Source organism: Mustela lutreola, chromosome X, assembly GCF_030435805.1.
Source record: "Mustela lutreola isolate mMusLut2 chromosome X, mMusLut2.pri, whole genome shotgun sequence".
Taxonomy (NCBI): domain Eukaryota; kingdom Metazoa; phylum Chordata; class Mammalia; order Carnivora; family Mustelidae; genus Mustela; species Mustela lutreola.
The window spans coordinates 128219559-128241910 of NC_081308.1; the positions used below are offsets into that span (position 1 = coordinate 128219559).

Below are 22352 nucleotides of genomic sequence, written 5' to 3' on the forward strand. Positions count from 1 at the left end.
AAATTTTGATGCTGTTTGTCAGGGTCTCTCACTGTTCTCAAGGGACCCAAGTTTCCACGCTGTTTTGAAGTGCCACCACCTCAGCATAAGATTGCTCTGTTTGGGGTCACCTGCGGGGGGGGGGGGGCGGTCATCTGGGTGGCTCACTTGGTTAGTCATCTAACTCTTGATTTTGGCTCAAGTCATGTTAGGATTGTGAGATTGAGCTCCTGGTCAGGCTCTGTGCTCAGCGTGGAGTCTACTTGGGATTCTTTCTTCCTCTCCCTCTGTCCCCACTCCCTGCTCTCTCATGCTCTCATTCTCCCTCTTGAGTTAAGTAGATAAAATCTTTTATTTATTTATCTGAGAGAGAGATAGAGAGATGGTGTGAGAGAGTATGAGCAGGGATAGGGGTGGGCAGAGGGAGAGGAACCAGCAGACTCTGTGCTGAGTAGGGAGCCCATGTAGGGTTTAATCCCAGGCCCTGGGATTATGACCTGAGCCAAAGGCAGATGATTAACTGGCTGAGCCACGCAGGTGCCCCAATAGATAAAATCTTAAAAAAAAAAAAATGCCATGTTTGCTGCTGAGTGAAAAAGAAAACACAGAAATGGCTCCAGATGTGACAAGCAATGTTTCTGCTCAATGACAAGATCTAGTCACATGACTCTTCCTAACTACAAGTGAACTGGAAATGTAGTGTCTCTGTGTCCAGGAGGGAGTGGAAAACAAGTACTTGAAGTCTCTCCCACATACTGTTACACAGTAGGTGCTGCTCGATTAAGAGTGACCTTGTAATTTGTTACGACTGAAAGCTTCTTCATTTCTTGGAAGAGTTTCTTAGAAGGCCAGATTTTCCTCGATACTCTCTACAATTCCACACACCTACTATATGACAGAGGCTTTCAAACACAATATCACATCTGGCTTTCAGAGGCTCGTGTAAATGTCCGCAGGGCGCACTTGCCCTGCTTCACTCAGTCGCACCTTTTTACACTGCCCTTTGCAATGTCAACTAATGTCAGTAGGCTGAGAATTTTCTCCTTCCTTTTGATACATGCGTAAAATCTTAACCCCTGAGTCTCTGCTACCCTCCACATGACTGAATTTGCCGGGACACTTGCCTGGACAAGTACCATTAGCCACACTGAAAACCAGGACTTTCCTGTGGGGCTGGTACACAAACAAGAGACCGTAGAAGGATGATCATTATTTCCCTTTTAATCTGAGCTAGCATGTCCACTAAGGAACCATTTTTCACCCACTAGGAAGGTTTTTAAGAGTTCAACCTAGTAGATGTTTGTTCCACATTGACTTCCATGATCTTTCCTCACTACAACTTATGAGGGAAACTTTGGATTTTGATCTCCTAGGTAAGTTCATTCATCTGTGTATGTGTTTAGTGGCCAGTTCCAAGTAAGACATCCCATTAAAATTTTACTGCAAATATCAGGGAGGTTCAAAAACCCTTTCTTTAACTTCAGGTTTGTATCCAAAGAATCAGTCAATTATGTGGCAAATCAGACTACTCACAAACCCAATTGGAAAGCATTTTGAGGAGGGGAAGTTGCCCAGAAGGATCACCAGGTGTCTAACAGTCACTATCCAAAGTCAAAGAGACTATGGCTATCAGGGATATTCCAAGGTGAAGACAGATTTGCGAGGATACTTTTGCTGTGGGTAGGCATATTCTGTGTCAGGGGAGGGCAGAAGACCCTGTTAAGCCTGTAGGGGAGGTAGCAGTGATAAATTGGCCAGCACGCCATGTACCAGAAGTGGACAGGAGGGCACATGGGGGAAGACTGGGGAAGGATGTCGTCATGGGGGAAAGACAGAAATGGTGCGACCTGGCAGAGTGTGCTCTGAACAAAATGCAGACAATCCCCCAATTTGTATTTGATTCCCATTGTCACCTTCCTTCCTTGGGACTGCTCCTACTACCTAGGCCTCAGGTTTCTATTTTTTGTCACCTGAGAAACATCATGCCATAGAAGAGAAATAAAGTATGAATTCGAAGGTTGGCCATAGGCTGGGGTGGGTGGGAACAGCATGGACCCTAGATGAATTCAAACCAGGGTTCTAGTCTCTGCCATGCCACTCACTAGTCATGTGATTCTGGGAAAATGACGAAGCCCTATGAGCCTCACGTTCTTTGTGAAGTGAGTGGGTTTGATAAGCCCTGTCTTATAGGGCTGCAAGAAGGTATGCAATTTATGGGAAGCATCTTATACAGTGCCTGACATATACTGGTACTTTGATGAATGGCAGTGATTTCGAATGCTGTTTTGATCCAGAGCCTTCCACTCTCTCCTCTGTGATTTTGTTGTTGTTATTCAGTTTGACACAATCTTCAGTCTACCTCAGAGGTTTCTCATGTTTTGTTATTGAGTTTTTGTTGTTGATATTGTGTTTTTTATTAGTTTCATTTTCCCTTCTCTAGTTTTCCAGGTTTGCTTTTGGAAGCGGGGGACAGCAACCTGCACTTTGCTGTCATCTTGGCTGCTACAAGTAAGGCACTTAATTTTTAAAAAGAAAAATTAAGCAGAATTGACATCTTTACACCATTTTGCTCCCCATCAAGGGATATGGTATACTGCTCCATTTATTCAGGACTTTTTTTTTTTTACCTGAATCTATCAGTAAAATTGTATAAAGATTATATATATATATATATATATATATATATATATATTAGGCTTCTTCTGTTGTGAATGGGATATTCTCTATAACATCTTGTAAATAATTATTACTTTTGTGTGTGTGTGTGACAAGGCTTTTCATCTTCCTATAGTGATCTACCATACACTATTTTTCTGGTCTCTTATTAATTCAGGTAACACAGGAACCTATTTCTTTGAATTCTCTACATAGATGATCCTATTGTTACACAACATTATCTTCCTTTTCAATAGTCATTTATTTTGATATGCATAGTTTGACTCTGTTCTAATGTACTTTTGAATGGTAGAGGTGAAAGCATACATTTGTGTCTTGTCCCTGTCTTCGAAGGGAATGCACTTAACATTTCATTTATGTATGTGTGGGATAGCTATTAAGAAAATTTGCTAGGGGCGCCTGGGTGGCTCAGTGGGTTAAAGCCTCTGCCTTCAGCTCAGGTCATGGTCCCAGGGTTCTGGGATTGAGTCCCGCATTAGGCTCTCTGCTTAGCAGAGAGCCTGCTTCCTCCTCTCTCTCTCTGCCTGCTGCTCTGCCTACTTGTGATCTTTTTCTGTCAAATAAATAAATAAAATCCTTAAAAAAAGAAAATTTGCTAAATTTTTTACCTTGTACTCATGTTGAATTTTTTCAAAGGCTTTTATTTTGCCATTAACACGATACAATGTTTCCCTTTAATTTGTCATTGTGGGAAATTACAAGTGAAAGTATTTTCTAATTTAAACAATGTTTTCATTTCTTAACCACAGCCTGTTTGTTCACTCAGTTCACTGCTGTATTGAATATGCTATTAATTTACTTAGGATATTTGCTACTGTCAGACTGAACTTGGCTCAGGTGCTCTTTTCAGTGTGGCAATGGGGTGCTTATCTGGTTGTAGAATTACTGAGAGCCAGCCTGGAAAAATGAGTTAAATAATTCCCCCATATTTTTGTATGCTTTGGGAGAATTTACTAAAGATAGAGATTAGTTTTTCCTCATCATTGGCATACTTGACCACCCAAACTGTCTATCTGGGAACAGGGTAGTTGGGGTGTTGAGGATAGCTTGGGTGTTGAATATAGTTTCATTTTGTATTATGTAATTAAAGTCTGCTATTTCTTTATGGACTGATTTTGTCCTTTTTTAAATATTGTGCATTTCACTCTGGATTTCAAATGTGATTGCTCAATATTTATAATAAAGCCTTTAGTACAGAAAGTCTGAAACACATATAACAGTAAAGAATAGTATAACAAATCCAATATACCTGATAACCAGCATTAATAATTTCTAGTACATTACCGGTCTGGTTCCAATGTACCCTCACTTCCCCTCATCTCTGCTAAAAGAATAATGTGAAGATAATCCAAGACATCATGCTATTTCATCTCATCTCATCAGTATTTCAGTATGCATTTCTAAAAGACAAGGAATCTTTTGTAAAACATAAGTGCAATATAATTATCATTCCTACAAATTTAAATAAGTTAGTAGTATCAAATATCCAGTTACTTTTAGCTTGTATGTAAAAAAAATTAAGTTTCTTTGAATCCCAAATATGGTCTATATTTTGTGATTTTTTTTTTGTTGTTGTTATATCCCTTCAGTCTTTTTAAATCAATAGATTCCTCCTACATCATCTTCTCCCTCCTTGCAATTATTGTTCTTGGGAGGAAAAAAGCAGGTCAAGTATATGACATTTCTCATAATCTGACTTCTGTTGAACAAAACATTTTGTTGTCCTTTAATGTGTATTTTGGTCTCCTACTTCTTTAAATTGATAGTCGCAGGTAGAAACTTGATCAAATTAAGTTTGCATGTTTGTTTGCTGTATTTTATTTCTTTTTTTTTTTTAACAAGACTGCTGCCTAGGTGATGCTGTGTACTTCCTCTACGAGGAACATAATGTTTATTGTCCTTTGTGCATGACATGTGACCCTTGCTCCAAGGAATTCACAATCTTGGTGGCATGGCTGTTACAAATCTCTGACTGTTTTCCAGAGTCCTAACAAGATTGATTCTAACAGTTTCTGCTTGACTTTTTGATGTTCCTGTGGTTCTAAAGAAATCCTTTTTAGAAAATTTTAAACTATGGTATCAGTTCTTGAATAGTTGTAGTACTACTCAAGTTATGCATTTCATCTAGAATAAATCTGGGTAGTTTCTGATTTTTGAGGAATTGTACAATTTCATTTAGGTTCCTGAATTTATGTACATAGATTTCTTAGTATTTCCTTTTTATCCTTCTAACATCTGTAGCATAGGGTTTGTGGGCTTGCAGTGATACTCAATTTCATTTTTTATATTGGTAATGTACATCTTCTCTTCCTTTTATTTTGTCTGGCTAGAGTTGTATAATTTATGGGATATGGCCAATCAGTGTTGAGAGAAAATTGTAGAATTTAATGCTAGATTAATAAAGATCTCAAATCAATAATCTGTTTCCACCTTAACTTAGAAAAAGAAGAAAAAAACCAAAACAATCAAAAGAAAAGAAAGAAGCAAAGAAACAAAACAACAGAAGAGAAAGAAATAAAAATGAAATCAGTCTTTTCTTTGGCCTGGGGATGATTGTAGAGTATGCTGTTTAATTTCCAAGTGTTTTGAAGTAATTCTTGTCCTTCCACTATTTGTTTTCTAATTTGATTCCTTTATTGTCAAAAAATATACTCTGGATCATTTAAATTAAGACATTTTAATGACACAGGATATAGTCTACTTGGTGAGTGCTCCATATGTGCTTGAAATAAGTGTGCATTTTTCTGTGTTGGTACAGTGATATTTAGACCCACAGTGTTTGTGACTAACCCAGGGCCCCATCTGAGCCCTGGCCAATGGTTTAGTTCTCCAGGCTTTTGGTATCCTCTTTATGGTGAGAGTCCAGCATGAGCAGATCAGGTATAATCAGAACTTCCTAGATAACTTCATGGGACCCCTTGCTCATATTAGTTCCTCTTCACCATTTCTCCCTCACTGTCTGGTTACCAGGAGATTCCTTTCCTGGTCCTCTAACTAGGAGGAAATCTATAATCTCCCCTCTCTGTTGTGTATTTCCCTTGAATGGCTGTGCCTAGGTGGCCAAGTGGTGGAAAAATAGAGAGAAAAATAGCAAAGTAGTTACCTCTCACTTTCTTTGTACCAAAGATTTTCTTTACCAGAGATACATATGACCCTCCCTCCAAGACTTAGATACCTAGCCTGCTGTTGCTGAGGCTCCACCAAAGGGGTTCAGCTTTGGGCCTGGGGCTTTACTTCCACCTACATAATAAATCCCTTACATTCATGCTAGTTTGCTCTAGACCTGTGATCAACAGTTATTTCCCAGAAACGGCTAGATTCTAAACATTTTTGGCTTTGAAGGCTATACTTTCTGTAAGATAGATTTTATATTTTAGTTTCATATTATATTCATATTAATATCCATTTAAGTTTAATGGTATTTCTATTTAAGGCTTATAATTTATTTAATTATATAGTGGTTAATTTATTTAATATTTATAATATTATTTATATTTTTGTATTTAGTTTTTACCTAGTATCCTTTCTTGGTTACAGGATCATGTCCAGTATAAGACATTCCATGTCATGTCATGGAATGTAGCTATCATGTTTCCTTAAGATTCTTTTCATGGTAACAGTTTCTCAGACTTTCCATTCTTTTTGAAGATGACAATTTTGAGGAGTACTGGTTAGATAAACTGTAGAATGTCCCTCCATTCTAATTTTTCTGGTGTCTTTCTTATAAGTAGATTGTTGTTATGAGTTTGGGGAGTAAGACCAGAAAGGTGAAGTGCTCTTCTTATCACATCACATCAAAGGTACAATCTATCAATATGACTCATCACTGGTGATGTTGATCTTGATTAACTGGCTGAGATGGTGTTGGTTAGGCTTCTCCCTCAAACGTTCTTTTCTCTCTCTTTCCATGCTCTATTATTTGGAGGAAGTCACTATGTGCAGGCCACAGTTAAGGAGTGAGGGTTACATTTCATCTCCTTAAGTGGGGGAGTATCTACATAAATGATTTGGTATTCTTGGGTGTAAGAAATTTGTCTGTTCTCACTATGAGCTCATGGATATTTATTTTGTGCTTTGGGTTATAATGCAATTTTATTTATTTGCTCAAAATTTTTCCAGATTTGACCATTGGGAGCTCTTCTCATTGACTCCTGTGGTCAGGAGTCATACCCCCTTCATTGTTTTGTTTGTTTGTTTTTGAGCATTTCCTTATATTCTGGCATGACAGGATGTCCCAGGTTTATCTTGTATATTTCCTGCACCAGCCTCAGAATAATTTAATCAGATAAGGAAATCAATTTATTTCTTTTAGGATCCCTGGTTTTCTTTGTTGGGAAATAGGATCAGAAATTGATACTGCCTGTATCCATTGCCGGTATGTCCTTGCTTCTAGGCTCTTTCAACTGATAGAACAAGAAGATATATATATATGTATATAACACTTAGTTTTTATAGTTCTTGGGTAGCTGCTCCATACTTTTCCCCCTTAGATTGAAAGATTTGCTTTCAATAGAACAGACAAGGAAGAGTATGCTTAATCCATCTTGACCCTGGACCATTTATGTTTAATGTAATTATTGAGATGATTGGTTTAATATACCATTTGCTTGTTGCTTTCTATTCATCTATCTTGTCTTTGTTCCTCCTTTCTTTTTTGCAACTTTTTCTGATAAATTGACTATTTTTATGATTCCATTTTATGCATACTATTGGTTGATAGTTATATATCTTTTGGATTTTTGTGGTTGCTCTATGTTTGCAGTATTGTTTTACTTATTAGACTAGTTTCAAATAATATTATACCAATTCAGGCATAATATAATACCCTTAAAACAGTAAACTTCCATTTCCCCCCTTCAAAATATTGTTGCTATTCCTGCTTTATACCAGAAGTCAGCACCTTTTCTTTTTTTTCTTTAAGATTTCATTTATTCATTTGGCAAAGAGAGTGAGAGAGCACAAGCACCAGGAGCAGCAGAGTGAGAGGAAGAAGCAAGCTCTCTGTTGAGCAGAGAACCAGGGGGCTCCATCCCAGGACCCTGGGCTTAAGACCTGAACTGAAGTCAGATACCCCAGGCATCTACTTCTTTTAAATATATTTTTAAAGATTTCATTTATTCATTTGACAGAGAGAGTAAGAAACACAAGCAGAGGGAGAAGCAATGGGAGAGGGAGAATACCATTTTCCCATAAAAAGAGAGATAGCAAATATTGTAGGTTTTGCAGACTGCAAAGTCCATTTTATATATGAGCCTTTAAAACTATTCTTAGTTTAAAGGCTGAGCACAAACATATCAGAATCTAGATTTGGCCTACAGGTAGTAGTTTGCCAACCTTTGTTTTAGGCAGTCAATTATCTTTAAGGTGTTAAATATGAGAAAAATTGTCTTTTATTTTTACCTTCATTTTTATAATTTCTGATGCTGGTCACTTCTTTGTATATATCCACATTTACACATATTAGTATGCTCCATCTGTATGAAGAATTTTCTTCAAAATTTCTTTCAGTGTATTTCTGGCAATGAATTTTCTTAGCTTTTATTTGTCTGTAAAGTTATTTCCCATTCAGTTTTTAAGAGACATGTCATCTTTTTTAAAAAGATGTATTTATTTATTTGAAAGACAGAGAGCACACCTGCATAATCAGGGGCAGGGGCAGAGGAAGAGAGTCTTTCAAGCCGACTCCCTGCTAAGTGAGGAGACTGCAGTGGTGCTGGATTCCAGGATCCATGAGATCATGACCGGAACCGAAATCAAGAGTCAGATGTTCAATTGGCTAAGCCACCCAGGGGTCCCCCATTCATTTTTTTTTAAAGATTTTATTTATTTATTTGACAGACAGAGATCACAAGTAGGCAGAGAGGCAGACAGAGAGAGAGAGGAGGAAGCAGGCTTCCTGCAGAGCAGAGAGCCCGATGCGGGGCTCGATCCCAGGACCCTGAGATCATGACCCGAGCCGAAGGCAGCAGCCCAAACCACTGAGCCACCCAGGCGCCCCCCCCATTCATTTTTAATAAACATTTTCACTAGATATAGAATTTTTTTTTAGTTTGAGTTTCTATATGATATCTATTCTTTCTTTTTCTTTTTTAAAGATTTTATTTATTTATTTGACAGAGAGAGATCACAAGCAGGGAGAGAGGCAGGCAGAGAGAGAGGAGGAAGCAGGCTCCCCACTAAGCAGAAAGCCCGATGAGGGACTCGATCCCAGGACTCTGAGATCATGACCTGAGCCAAAGGCAGCGGCTTAACCCACTGAGCCACCCAGGCACCCCTAGATATAGAATTTTTGGTTGAGAAGGTGTTTTCCCCTCCTTTTAACACTTTAAAGATATATATATATATATATTATATATATATATATTATATATATATATATATAATATATATATATAATCTCCTTCTGGATGAAACTGTAATTCTCATTTTTCTTTGTACATAAAATTTCTCTTCCTTCTTGTTGCCCTTGTTTTCTTCATGTAAACTTATCTTTCATTTTCAATATTTTGGATATTGTGTGCTCTTTTTATCCTAGTTAGTGTTTCATGAATTAATTGGTTCTGTGTATGTGTGTGTGTGTGTTTTGCAGATTTTAGAAAATTCTTATCTATCATCTCTTCAAATATATCTTCTACCCTGTTCTTTAACTCTTTCTTATCCTGGAACTTCAGAATAACACACAAATGACACCATTCTATATTATCTCACCACTTTTGGATGCTCTATTCTATTTTTCAGTTCTCTTTTCCTCTTTGTATTTCATTTGAATAATTTCTAGTTAATTACCACCAATTAATTCTGTCTTTCCTCTACTATGTTCAGTCTGTTTATAATCCTTTTAGCAGATACTGTTTTTTTTTTAATTCTAGCATTTCCATTTGATTTTCTTGTTGTTTAAATCTGTGTTATAATTACCAGTCTCTTGGGGTACCTGGGTGGCTCTGCCTTTGGCTCAGGTCATGACCCCGGGGTCCTGGGATCAATCCCTGGATTGGGCTCTCTGCTCAGCAGGGAGCCTGCTTCCTCATCTCTCTCTCTGCCTGCCTCTCTGCCTACTGTGATCTCTCTCTCTGTCTGTCAAATAAATAAATAAAATCTTTTTAAAAAGTTACCAGTCTCTTTATGCATATTATTCATCTTTTCCTCTAGATTTTTTAACATGTTAATAGGTGATTTAAAGTTTCTTCCTAATACAACTAGCATAAAGATCACCTTGAATTACAGTTCTATTTATTGTTTTTTATATTGGCTTGACTGTTAATTTTAAAGTGTAGTGTGTGGGTGTGTGTTTTTGTTTTTGTTTTTACTGAATGCCAGCCAGGCATCATTTGTAGGAGAACAGCAGAGACTGAGGTAAATAACATTTATGGCTGGAAATCGGCATGCCTCTTCTTCCACTAGGCTGTTAGTGTGTGGGAAGTAGTACATATAGTCAGTAGTTTAGCTGGGTCCAGGTTTCGTTGTTGCTAAGAGCTTCAAAATCTTCCAGTGGCGACATGCCTTTCACTGTGCTTCCTGTAGGGCCTGTGATGCCAGAGTTTTCCCAGAGTCCCTGCTGTCTCCACTGCCAGCAGTCTCAGCAGGTTGCACCACAGAGGGCCTCTCCATCTGTGCACTTTCCCTCTCCTAGTCCTGTTTTTACTTTCTTATTCTTTATTGAGATATAATTCACATACCATATAATTTATCATTTTAAAGTGTATAATTCAGTGTTTGTTACTACATTCATTAGATTGTGGACCATCACCACTAACTCCAGAACATTTTCATCACCTCAAAAAGAAGTTATCACTCATTTGCAGTGACTTCCCATTGCCCCTTTCCCTAGCCCTAGGCAAACATTAATCTATTTGTCTCTATTGATTTGCCTATTCTGGATATTTCATATGAACACAGTAGTAAAATATGTGGTTATTTCTGTCTGGTTTCTCTGACTAATCATGCAGTATTCAAAGTTCATCCAAGGTGTACCATATATCAGCATTTCATCTATTTGTACTGGCAAATAATATTACATTATATGGATAGACCATATTTTAATGCATTCATCAATTGATGGACATTTGGATTGTTTCCCAATTTTAGCACGAATGGTGCTATGAACATTTGTGTATAGGTTTTTGTGTGGACATATGTTTTCATTTCTTTTAGATATATACTTGGGAGTAATATCAGTGGGTCATATGGTTACACTCTATGGTTAACATTTTGTGGAACAGCTAACTGGTTTGCACAGTGACTGCACCATTTTACATTCCCACTAGCAATTTATGAAGATTTCAGTTTCTCCATATCATCTCCAACAGTTGCTATTTTCTATCTTTTTATTTTAACCAGCAAGGCTGAAGTATTTACTCATTGTGGTTTTGACTTGTATTTCCCTAATGATCCTGTTGAGCATCTCTTCATGTGCTTATTGGTTATTTACATATCTTATTTGGAGGAATGTCTATTCAAATCTTTTGCTCCTTTTAAAATTGGTTGATTTTTTAATGGGGACACCTGGGCGGCTCAGTTGGTTAAACATCTGCCTTCAGCTCAGATTCTGATCCCAGAGTCTTGGGATCAAGCCCCACTGCAGGTTCCTTGCTCAGCAGGGAACCTGTTTCTTCCTCTGCCTGCCACTCCCCATGCTTGTTTAAAATTGATTTTTCTTTTCTTTGTTGAGTTGTAATAATTCTTTATATATTCTGGATACTACACATTTATCATATATATAATTAACAATTATTTTCTCTTAATCTGTGAGTAGTCTTCTTTTTTTAATGCTGTCCTTTGAAGCACGAGCATTTTTAATTTTAATGAAATCCAACTTATCTATTTTTTTTTGTCATTTGTGTATTGATGTCTGCTATGGACTGAATGTGTCCCTACCCAAATTCACATTAAAGCCCTACCTCCCATGTGATGGTATTTAGGAGATAGGCTTTTGAGAGATAGAGTTAGATGATTTTATGATGGTGGGATTCTCATGATGAGATTAGTGCCCTTATATTGTCTTTTTGCATGTGAGCATAAAGGAAAGGTCATATGAGGATGCAGAAAGTGCCCAGCTACAAACCAAGAAAAGATTCTTACCAGAAATTGAACCCTGCCAGAACTTGCTTCAGGACTACCACTACACAGAACTGGGAGAAATAAATTTCTATTGTTTAAACCACCCAGTCTATAGTGTTTTGTTATGGCAGCCCAAACAGACTAAGACTATGTCATATCTAAGAAATTATATATGCCTAACGTATCTTCATGAAGATTTACTCCCATGCTTTTCAGTAGCTATTTTTCACAACCATCTATTATATTTAGTTTCAGTAACACTAATGAAACTGTCCTATGGAAGAGACATGCAGAAAGGGAAGAACGAAGCATTCCCCAAGAGAGCACTTTCCTGGGTAAGTGAAGAGAGTATTCACACCATGAAATTCTCACTGAACCCAGCAGGAGATGGCAGGAACCGTCTTCACATGTCTGTGGCTGGCTGGCTGAATGTGGGATGTGTCTGGCAGCCTGTGGGTGCAGTTGACAACCAAAGCTGAAAAGGAGCACAAGAATAGTTATCACTTGTTTTGTTTTTGAAATAGAAGATGCCTCCATTGTTTCCAGAATCCAATCAGATGTTCAAGCTCCCTACAATATTTTTTTACAGACATTTACAGTGCCATAGAGTTTCAAAATCCAACTACACTGCAGCAACCATGAGTCCTGTATCTCTTGCTACTTTGCTCTTGAGTTCATGTACTCAAGACATTCTTGACTATCCACAGGGGTGGATATGTGAAGGTGTAAACATTTTGGGAACAATAGTCCTTTTCTCACATTTAAAGACAATTCCATGGACCCCTAAAGAAAGCAATGGGAGCTCGAGATTACAGACACTCTCGATTTAGCACAGCTTCTGTGGGCATTGGTGTTTTACTCATCTTAACAGCAACTGCAAACAGTTGGTGGGAAACATGATAGTTCCCATTTTAGATAGTTTCCCAAGTTCTCAAAGAAGTAAGACAATTTCCTCACAATTTCACTGTAGAGAGCTTGCTCTGGGTGGACTTCCCACAGTTGTCAGTGGTTGGCAAAAGAGTTTTTTTGGAAGAAGAGTGAGAAGAACCCATAGTCCTGTCAGTGAAGGGAATGGGGATGAGGGTAGTCCTTTTCCTGATTTCTGTGAACTTGGGCTTTGGATTCAACCCTCTAGCTAGATAAATGGCCTTAGAATCCCAGGGTTGGGACAATGTAACCTACAATAAAGGACTCATCCACATCGAGAATGAATGTCTCTTTTTAGTCTCTTTACAGATGTTGGAACATAACAGGCCATCTCTTTGGGGAAGATTCTGGCTCCTGGTGGACCCCTGAAGAGCTTCATTCATACAATTGAAACCAAGAATAATTCCTCACTTTGTAAAGGATGAATCAAGTGTGTTTCAAGCTCATTTCAAAGAGAGTTTACTTGCTGAAAATATACAAGACACATTACACTTGAGGGCTGTAGACAAGTGCAGAATTTATAATATGACTCTAGGAGAGCAGAGTGCTGCAGAGATGCTGTCAGCTTTCACCTGTGTGTTCTGCTGTGTTATGTCTTGCCTTATCACACAGGCCTTATTAAATTTGACTATTTGATGGTAACTGTGGAAACTGGGAGATGTATTCACATTCATCTCTGGGTGCATGTGTGAGAAAGGTGACACTTTCTGAGTAATAAAGCTTTGAACCCAAAAAGCAATTATCACCAGTAAGAGTACTCTGGTTCCATGTTTCCTGCTGTTTATTCAGGGATGGCAAGGGATTTTGAAAGCAGAAAAAGTTTTCCAATTTAAATATTCCAGTTTAAAAAATGTAAACAACCTGATAAGGATTATAACTTGCAGACCAGTTTCCAGTGTGTCATCTGAGATGCTGTATTGGAGATAGAAGACACAGTAACTCTTTAGGGATGTTTTAAAATTTTGCTCACAACTGTGAACTCCTTCTTGCTGAAATCTAGGAGTGCCATATGGGTGAATGAGACCAAAACTGCTTTTAGGTTTACCCAACTAAAGGAGAGGTCTCACTGGCAAGGAAGGATGAAGTTCAAGCAAAAATCTAGTCTCCAATCAGTTTACGTGGCTCCAGAGGTGAAGAGAAAGTGAATTTTGTGGGCAGCAAGTCACTGTTGGAAAGTGTCCTCTCTGAGGAAGGCAGTAAAGGCTTATGATGCATTCTGTATCGCTCTTCTCTCCACTCCCAGTCCTTATCTTAGTCGTGCTCTCAGCATCTCACTTCTGGACAGATACGATATGTTCTTTTTCTACTGGTCAGTCTCTTTGCCTCAAGCTATTCCCTGACCTCTGCCCTGCAGCAGGAACAGTGTCTTGGAATGGCTGGCTAGTCAAGACTCAACCATGCTTGAAAATCTTCACTGGCCCCCAAGTGAGTTTGTACTACAAGCCTGTGTGCAACTGTCCATGTTTCCCTTGCCTATGACCAACAGCCTGAATTAGACCCTTGTCACTGCTCATCCTCTCACCCAGTGCCCTGGGATCTAGTTCCTCACCCCTTAAATTCATCTGCTACTCAGTTAACAGAAGGTCCAGTGTAAATGCCAATCTCCATATTATGTGGTTAGACTCATCTGTTACTGTGTCTATGTTTTCTAGGAATTGCAAAACCACACTGAAGGGTACACAAGTTCCGTACCCCAATTGGTATATCTGGTTCTCACAGGACTATGAGTTAGCAATTCTGTAATTGGTTATATGTTTACTAGGTGGGAATGAATAGTGAACATATTTGAGATCATGAGGGCCAGGTTGCTCAATGTCAGAAAAGAATTCATTACATGTAATGAAAGAAAAAGAAAGGCTACAGTATGGTGCATGGCAGATGAGGTAGGCACAGAGGCAGAAGCTAGATCTCTCACCCAGCATGTTAGGCTGAGGAACTTGACTTTATGTTGAGGGCAAAGGACAATTGAGAGAAGGGGAAAGCATTACTTGGTTTTGAGCAGATTCGTGCTTTATTTTTTATAGTATTTATTTACTTTTCATTCATATTTATTTTACTTGAGGTAAAATTCTCATAATATGAATTCATTTTATAGTGTCCAATTCAGTGCTATTTAGTACATTTGCAGTGTTGTATGACTATCACCTCTATCCGATTCCAAAATATTTTCATCACCCCAAAAGCAAACCTCATATCCATTAAGTAGTCACACTCCCCATTCCCTCCTACCCTGACCCCTGTCAACCACTAATCTGCTTTCTCTATGAATTTGCCTATTCTGTAGATCTCATATAAATGGAATTTGCAATATGTTATCTTTATGTCTGGCTTCTTCTACTCAGCAAAGTTTTCAAAGTTCATCCACACTGTAACATGTATCAGAACTTCATCATTTTTTGTGGCTGAATATTTCTTTATAAGCCTATATATTTTGCTTATTCATTCACAAACTGATGGACATTTGGGTTGTTTCTACCTTTTTCTATTGTGAATTGTGCTTTGATGAACAAGTATTTGAATACCTGTTTTCAATTATTTTGAGCATATATATAGGAGTGGAATTAATAAGTCATATAGTAAGTCTATGTTTAACTTTTTGACAAATTGACAACCTTTACCACTGGCAAACATTTTTCATAACAGCTGCATCATTTTTCATTCCTGCCATCAAGGTATGAGGGTTTCCATCTATTCACATCCTCACAAAACTTGTTATTTCAGATTATTGTTGTTGTTGTTGTTATTGTTATTATCGCCATCCTAGCAGGTATGAAGTAGTATCCTATTTTGGTTTCGATTTGCTTTTCCCTAATGACTAATGATGTTGAGTATCTTTTCGTATGCTTTTTAGTCCTTTGTGTATCAGATATTGTAAAAAATGTCTATTCAAGACTTTCTGCCCATTTTTTTAAAAGATTTTATTTATTTATTTGACAGAGAGAGATCACAAATAGGCAGAGAGGCCGGCAGAGAGAGAGGAGGAAGCAGGCTCCCTGCTGAGCAGAGAGCCCGATGTGGGGCTTGATCCCAGGACCCTGAGATCATGACCTGAGCCGAAGGCAGTGGCTTAACCCACTGAGCCACCCAGGTGCCCCTTTTTGCCCATTTTTAAATTGGTTTGTGTGTGTGTGTGTGTGTGTGTGTGTGTGTGTGTTGAGCTGAAAGAGTTCTTTATCAATTGTGAATAATAGACTATTATCAGATATATGATTTTTTTTACATTTTTGCCCATTCTCCAAGTTGTACCTTATCTTTTAAAATATTCTTCCCAGCTCTATTGAGATATAATTGACACTTAACATCTGTAAGTTTAAGGTGTACAACATGTTTACTTGATGTATCTATAAACTGCAAAATGATTACCACCATAGTATTAGCTGCCACCTCTCATCACATAGTTATCATTTCTATTTTGTGGACAGAACATTTAAGATCTACTCTCAGCAACACTCAAGGATATGACACAGTATTATTAGCTATAATCACCATGCTTTACATTAATGTACTCTGATCTCTGTTTCTCTAAGTTTGTCCTTTTTGGATTCCACATATGTGGCATCATACAGTATTTTTCTGTATGGCTTATTTCACTTAGCATAATGCCCTCAAGCTCCATCTAAGTTACTACAAATGGCAGGATTCCCTACTTTCTCATGACCAAATAATATTCCATTGTGTATATATTCCACATTTTATTTATTCATTCATCCATTGATGGACACTTAGGTTGTTTCTATGTGTTGGCTATTGTGAATAATGCTGTAATAAACATGGGAGTGCAAGTAACTTTTCAATAATCTGTTTTCATTTCCTTTGGATATATATCTAGAAGTGGGATTGCTGCATCATATGGTATCTGTCTTGATTGTATCTATTGATGCACAGAAGTTTTTACTTTTGATGAAGTCCAATTTATCTATTTTTTTCTTTTATTGCCTGTGTTTTTGTCATATCCGTGAAATTATTGCCAGATCCAATGCCATGAATCCTTTTTATGTTTTCTTCTGAGAGTTTTATACTTTTAGCTATTAAGATAAGGTCTTTGATCCATTTTGAGTTAATTTTTGCATATGGTGTAAGGTAAATGTCCAACTTCACTTTTTTGCATGTGGATATCCAGTTTCTCCAGCATCATCTGTTGGAAAGACTGTCCTTACCCATTGCATATTCTTGATACCCTTGTCCAAAATAATTTGACCTTAAATGAAAGAGTTTATTTCTGGGATCCCCATTTTATTCCACTGTTCTGCATTTCTATCTTCATACCAATACCATGTCATTTTGTTACTATAGCTTTGTAGAAAGTTTTGAAATTAGGAAATGTGAGTCCCCCAAATTTGTTCTTTATCAAGATTGTTTAGCCTATTCTGGTCCTTTGAGATTCCATATACACTTTATTTTTTAATTTTATGTAAATTCAAGTGATTAATATATAGTGTATTATTAGTTTCAGAGGTAGAATTCAGGGATTCTGAACACCCAATGCTCATTACATCACATGTCATCCTTATAATGCCCAGTGCTGATTACATCACATGCCGTCCTTAATGCCCATCACCCAGTTACCCCATCCCTTCCCACCTCCCCTCCAGCAACCTTCGGTTTGTTGCCTATAGTTAAGAGTCTCTTATAGTTTGTCTCCCTCTCTGATTTGTCTTATTTTTCCCTCTCCTCCCCTATGATCATATGTTTAGTTTCTTATATTCCACATATGAGTGAAATCATATGATAATTGTCTTTCTCTGATTTACTTATTTCGCTTCATATAATACTTTTTAGTTCCATCCACATCATTACAGATGGTGAGATTTCATCTTTTTGATGGCTGAGTAATATTCCATTATATATGGAATGTATATGCCATATCTTTTTTATCCATTCATCTGTTGATGGCCATCTGGGCTCTTTATTACTAGGTATTTACCCAAGGGATACAAATGTAGTGATCGAAAGGGCCACTGTACTCCATATACACTTTAGAATCAACTTTTCCATTTCTTCAAAAGAAGTTGTTGGGATTTCTTATAGGGATTGTACTGAATCTGTAAATCGCCTTGGTAGGATTGTTATCTTAACAAATTAAGTCTTTGAATACATGAATGGATTCTTTCCATACGGAAAAAGTATGGTATATTTCCATATGCTGAAGTCTTTTTTAATTTCTTTGAGCAATGTTTTGTAGTTTTTATTATTGCTTTTTAAAAATTTTTATTAATTTATTTGGGGTGGGGGAGTCAGAGAGCACCCAGGCTGGTGGAGGAGCAGAGGGAGAGAGAGAAGCCGACTCCCCACTGAGCAGGGAGCCCGACAAGGGCTCAATCCCAGCACCCATGATCATGACCTGAGCCAAAGGCAGTTGATTAAACAACTGAGATAACCAGGCAACCCTGTTTTGTAGTTTTTAGTGTACAAGTCTTATACTTCCTTGGATACTTATTTTTAAATACTTTTTTTTCTTTTTTTTTCCACTTTGTATGTCTTTATTTTTGTCTAATCACTCTGGTTAGCACTTCCAGTACAAAAAAATAAAAGTGGCAAAAGCAGGAATTCTTGGCTTTATTTATTTGTTTTTACAAAAGATTTATTTACCCTGAAGATCCTTTGGGTAGAGATGGCATCACCCGGAGTGTGAGTTGCTGCACAAGGATACTGAAGACAATGGCTAAGGACAAACTAAGAGGGCAGAAGTCCAGGAATGTATTTCATATAGCCAGCCCCCAAAAACCTTAAAGCCTAAAAACAAAGGAAAACCAATGTGCTATGGTGAGTGCTGTGAAGTGTGTAAACCTGGCGATTCACAGACCTGTACCCCAGGGGATAAAAATATATTATATGTTTATAAAAAATAAAAAATTTAAAATTTAAAAAAAAATACAAAGGAAAACCAGTTACCACTAACCTTAAGAAGATAAACATTGTGAATAAAGAAAAAGTTAACAGGGTGAATAAAGCTTTTGTAGATATACAAAAGGAGCTTGCATATTTCTCAAAAGGCCTTTCCCTTGAACCTCTGCAGAAATAGCTGTATGCTCAGCAGTGTCATGAAAACGAACCAGTTAATGTTGATGAAGCGACAAGATCAATGGCTCAGTTGTAATACACTAGAGATATATCAAATTCCCCCAAAAGACCAATAAATTAAATGTTTTATACAAATAAGAGATTTGTTTATTATTAATTTTAGAGAGAGGAAGGAGGGGCAAAGGGAAAGGGAGAGAGAGAGACTCTCAAGCAGACTCCTCCCCACTGAGCATGGAGCCCAGTTTGGGGCTTGATCTCACAACCCTGAGATCATGACCTGAGTAGAAATCAAGAGCCAGATGCTTAACTGACTGAGCCACCCCCAAGCACTGCTTGGCTTATTTCTTATTTCTTGGCTTAATGGGAAAATTTCAGTCTTTGACCATTGAGTATGTTACATGTGGGTTTTGCATGAATTCCCTTTATCATGTTAAGAAAGTTTTCTTAGCGAAATAAGTCAAGCAGAGAAAGACAACTATCATATGATCTCCCTGATATGAGGAAGTGGTGATGCAACATGGAGGCTTAAGTGGGTAGAAGAATAAATGAAACAAGATGGGATTGGGAGGGAGACAAACCATAAATGACTCTTAATCTCACAAAACAAACTGAGGGTTGCCGGGGGGAGGGGGTTGGGGAGAAGGGGGTGGGATTATGGACATTGGGGAGGGTATGTGATTTGGTGAGTGCTGTGAAGTGTGTAAACCTGGTGATTCACAGACCTGGGGATAAAAATATATGTATATAAAAAATATATGTTTATAAAAAATAAAAAATTAAAAAAAAAAAAAGAAAGTTTTCTTCTATTTCTAGTTTGTTGAATGTTCTTCATATCATGAAAGAATGTTGGATAGTTTACTTTTCTTTTGATGTCTTTGTCTAGCTTTACTACCGGGGTAATGGTGACCTCACAGAATGAGATAGGAAGTACTCCCTCCTCTTCTATATTTTGGGAAGAAATTGAAGATTTGTATAAGTTCTTCTTTCAAGTATTGGTAGAACTCACCCGTGAAGTTACCTGGTCTTGGCATGTTCTTTCTTATGAGATTTTTTTGGTCACTGATTCATTCTCCTTACCTGTTAGGTCTATTTGAATTTTCTTTTTTTCTTGAGTCAATTTTGGTTGTTTATGTTTTGAGAAATTTATCCATTTCATTTAGGTTATATAATTTCTTGGAGTATAATTGTTCAGAGTATTCTCTAAGAATCATTTTTTATTTCTTTAACATCTGTAATACTATTCCCATTTCTATTTTTTTTTATTTTAGTAATTGACTCTTATTTTTTCTCCTGGTCTTACTAAACATTTATCAATATTAGTGATCTTTTCAAAGAAACAGCTTTACTTAGTGATCACCTAGTGATAAGACAGAAATTTCCTTAAATGTATGGAACCAAAATTAAAATTCCAGTCTTCACAGGTATTCCTTTTTGTATGTGTTGGACCACACTACACCACACCCCAGAGGGTGACCTGGTATACTGTCCTCATTTACAGCCAATTTGAGAATTCTTGTGAATACAGCAATACCTTAAACATTCATCTAGTATTATTATGGAAAAGAGTCATACTTTGCACAATAGCAGAGTTTCACAATAGGCAATTTTATGCAGTTTATTTTAGGAACAGCTTGAGAGTATCATTATTAATTGACTGATCATAATTGATCAAAGTATCAACTCGTGATTTCCCATGGTTTCTCACCTTTAATCTGAGAACTTGGAAACATTTCACATTTCTAATTAAGCTTTCCAACACTCACTGTAGAATGCTTAAGTGGGTAGGAGAAGAATAAATGAAACAAGATGGGATTGGGAGGGAGACAAACCATAAGTGACTCTTAATCTCACAAAACCAACTGAGGGTTGCTGGGGGGAGGGGGTTTGGGAGAAGGGGGTGGGATTATGGACATTGGGGAGGGTATGTGCTTTGGTGAGTGCTGTGAAGTGTGTAAACCTGGTGATTCACAGACCTGTACCCCTGGGGATAAAAATATATGTTTATAAAAAATAAAAAATTAATAAAAAAAGGAAAAAAAGAATGTATATTATTATATAAATCAGTTTTAAGGATGAGAAAATATAACAAGTTCATCATCTGTTGAATCTGAGGGGCTCTGTTTTTCATACAGCTATCCTGACCACCCTCTGGGTAGAGTCTAATTTCCAGCCTTGAGGAGCTTCCCAGTGAATATTCAAACACAGAATTGAGAAAGAGAACTGAGGCACAAAAAAGCTCATATAACATGTCCTGAGTCACACAGCTAATGAAAGGTGAGGAAATAAAAACTCATCTTGGGGTCTTGCTTACTCTGTATCTCATGCTCTAGTAAGAAAGAAGTGCTTTCCAGAAAGATTAGAATGACCAAACTTAGTTATAGGTGGTCTCAATCCCCCACAGCATCAAGAGTTGGACTGTTTGTCAGTTTGGACACTCAGATAACAGATACTCCTGACCTTTCAGGAGCTTCACAGAAAGGGGCCAGGTAGGCTTCTCAGAGTCCAGAGCCTAGAGGGAAAGCATAACTTTGGTAAAGTTCTACGGGGTTCTGGAGCTGAACTGCTGCTTTGCAGGCCCACAAATTCTATTTTAGCTGCCCCACCAGAAATAACCAGGGCTTGGGGGCTACCCAGCAGAGACAACGGGACACTGACACATAACTAACTTGTAAAGCTCCAGGTTTTTCACTGTAGAGGAGGAGGCTATAATGATCTATTTGGTGGAGGATTAGAGCCATAGATACCAGTAAAAACCCTTATTTAACTTAATACATATATAGATGATTACATATAAAAATATTTATAGAATTATGAATACACACAGGGTAGTGAACACACATGTAATTCCTTCCTCTGTCAATCAAGGAACCATAGAAGCAATGACACCTCAGTTTCAATGAGCATACTTAGTACACAGATCTAGATTTCTCATACTGTTTTACAGTAAAAGGAACAAGGGGTCCACGGAGAAATTGCTGATTCTAGAACTGGGGCAGGAAATACACAAGATGAGCCTGAAGCATCGTGGAATGCCTGAAAATAAAGACGTGCTTAAAAAACAAATAAAAACAAACACAAACATTTCCAGGGATATGGCAAAGGTAATATACAGAGGGAGGTAACAGTAAGAGCTCCCAGTGGCCAAATGTGAACAATTTAAACAACAGAAATATATGAAGCTGTGTTGGATTTTAACCCAGAGTGTACTACAAATAGCCATGTGTCTATATTAAAAAATATATTTGACTGATTAAACACATAAACACGGGAGAATAGGCAAAATCTCCAATGGAGAAAAATTCCAGTTTATGCAGATACTTCCACTTCAACATAGAGCCTAATTCTCTAGCCCTGAAGTATGGGCCACACATGGCGACTTTCGTCTGAGGACGACAATATGAACAGAAGGCCAGAAACAGTAACGTTACAGTGGAGACACCTAATGGGCATTAACTCAGCCAGGTGATCGAGATAAACATCCTTAGTGATAAATCATGCTAATAGTATGTGCTATTGATATGATGTCCTGACTTTACTGCCATGGTCTTTTTTCCTAACACACAACTCTAGACTAATCATGAGCAAAACATCATAAAAAATCCCGACTGAGGGACAAGGTATGAAATATCTAATCATTCCTCCCCAAAACAGTCAAGCTCATCAAAAACAAAGAAACCACCACAGCCAAGGAA

At 37.6% G+C, this 22352-nt stretch overlaps 1 pseudogene; it reads left to right on the forward strand.

The window, feature by feature from the left end:
* The first annotated feature begins 18265 nt into the window (after positions 1-18265).
* LOC131820745 (ribosomal biogenesis factor-like) lies at positions 18266-18736 on the forward strand (annotated as a pseudogene).
* The last annotated feature ends 3616 nt before the right edge of the window (positions 18737-22352 follow it).